The sequence below is a fragment of the Zingiber officinale genome, chromosome 5A (assembly GCF_018446385.1).
Source record: "Zingiber officinale cultivar Zhangliang chromosome 5A, Zo_v1.1, whole genome shotgun sequence".
Lineage (NCBI taxonomy): Eukaryota > Viridiplantae > Streptophyta > Magnoliopsida > Zingiberales > Zingiberaceae > Zingiber > Zingiber officinale.
Window position 1 is genome coordinate 6,787,657 of NC_055994.1, and position 2,537 is coordinate 6,790,193.

Genomic DNA, 2,537 nt, shown 5'->3' on the forward strand with positions numbered 1-2,537 from the left:
TAGATCAAAATAGTTTCGTTACCGACAAGTAAGAATTGAAGTCTGAATGCTTGTTTGTCGATGTTGGTCTGTCGTCCGCGATCGGAAGTCCTCAGAATGGTTGTCGGGCATAGCAGCTTCACAACATAGCAAGAGGACGAAGTAGCACTTGGAAGCCCAAAGGATCACATAGAAGCTCATATATAAGTTGTGTTTGAAGCTTTGGGCGAGCATCCTTATAAAGAGTTTGGAAAGCGCCTGCCATAGCCATTGAAGGCGCCACCAAACTAAGAAATCTGATCCCGAACAGCCCGGCTTCTATCCGCGACGAGGTCTGAATTCTGTCCTGCAGAAGGTGCCTTCCATGAACAGTACGAAGGCACCTTCGGGTACTGTTCATCCGAAGATTTTTTTGCTCCTTTTGCCCTGCAAGTTGTACTAATCCAAAACTAAAATATCTAGCCTACAAAACAAAGTTAGCGCAGTGAAAAATAAGAAGTAATAATTAGTTCATGTCCTCCCAGGACCAGGAACTAGTCAAGTTCTTAAATTAGGGATCTAAAATGGACCTAACCTAGACTGACGCCTATTGTCCCTCAATCTCAATGCATCCTCACAAAATCACTCTCCTCAATGACTTACCTTTACTTATCATCTTGCAGTTGGTTTGAAGTCTTTTGACCCACTAGGTCTTCATGCCAGTTGTCCGGTCCGCAAACCCAACTGGACTTCTTCCGATTGTCGGGTCTCACGGACTAAACCGAACTTCCTGCCAGATATCGGTGGACCCTTTGACCTATCTAGACTTTGCACCAACTATCCGGTCCCGCGGACCTAGCTAGATTTCAGCCTGATGTCCGGTCCTTCGGACTCATCAATTCCTACACACTCAGTAAAGCAATTAGATCACAAAAATATCTAACTTAACTCACTTGTCATTTATCAAAACATGAGTTAGACCGTTAGTACAAACAACACCAATAATGGTGACAAAACGAATAATGCTCGGAATAACCAATCTGTATAGATACATTGACAAAAAAAAAAAAATCGGGGCTTCACTCTAAACCCCGAGCAGGGGCGCCTCCCCACCTCGTGCACTGGCGCCCCCTAGTGAACTTAGTGCAAAGTTCAATCCGCGAAAACTGTGGATCATATTAATAATTCTTTAATCAAACTATCAGAGCCATGAAGATGAAAGCACTGATACCATATAAAAATTAAGAAGAGAAAAAACTAATTGTATAATTGAATCTAAAGAATATATTAGAAATATAGAGTATAAAGTCTTATATAGCAAAGTTAAGAAATACTAAGAAATCTTAAATATAAAGGGAAAAAATATTAAATTTCTCTAAAACTTATAAACAAATAAATATATATAATATAACATCAACAAATTCAGAAAAAATTATCATCCCTAATTATTACACCTATATAAGGACAATGAAATCATAGATCCTTAGGTCATTTGTTCTAATGAATTTTTGAATTTTTTTTTTTTACCAATTTCACGGTTCTCTTTGAGAATGTGCAAATACCACAATGTGAAAAATGGAGGACGACTAGATCTTTTAAGAGGTACTAGTGTTTGTTGAGCTGATCTCTCACTGTTATTTGGAATAAGCAACCAAATTAAGTTGGCTTCAAACTTCAAATAGACTTGGCCTATAAATCAATAAAAATTCAAATAGACTTGGCCTAAGTTAGGTACGATATAAGGCTCAACTTGTTGTTCTTAAATCAATAAAACTTTTCTTATATTCCCATTTCAAAAGGGAGAAAAAGAGTATTTTACTCGTCAAAAAAAAATGTTCTATAAGAATTTAGTCTTAAAGTTATTATTACTTTCTAAAAATTCAAAAACCCTAAAATTTTACTTAAAACACCGACTAAATTTTCTCTAAGTTTACTTATATTTTCAATAATTTATTGGACTACATCTTCTAAATTTACTAAATATTTAATTTACACACCCTACCTTTTAAATTATTAAATTACACTGGGTGTTTTAAGATATCATAGTATAATTTAATAATTATTAAAAAAATAAAAATATGTAATTTAAATATTTAAAATCATATCATGAATAAAATTAATATTGATTTTGTTGGAAAAAGAATTATGAGAGAATAAATACATTTTATGTGGAATGGAAGAACATATATTTATAGGTTTATTAGATAACCATTGAATCTTAAATATATTAAATCTAAACTATTTTATTTTTTTAATCACGAATACTTATCCTTATCAATAATTATCACCTCAATTATTTTATCTTTATACATAATATTCTATTAATAATTGTTACCTTATCTATTCTATCTTTATCCACTAATTCCATAATATTCCATCTTTATCCATGAACTCTATAATATTTTATCTTTATTAATAAAATTAAGTTTAATTTCCAAATCTCTCTCATAAACTTAATTTTGTGACTCCAAGCAAATATAGCATCTTGATGAAGTATTCAAATTGGAGTGACTTGGTAAAAATATCAGTAACTTGATCTTGAAACTTTATGTATTCTACTTCTACCTCTTTTCTTGTAA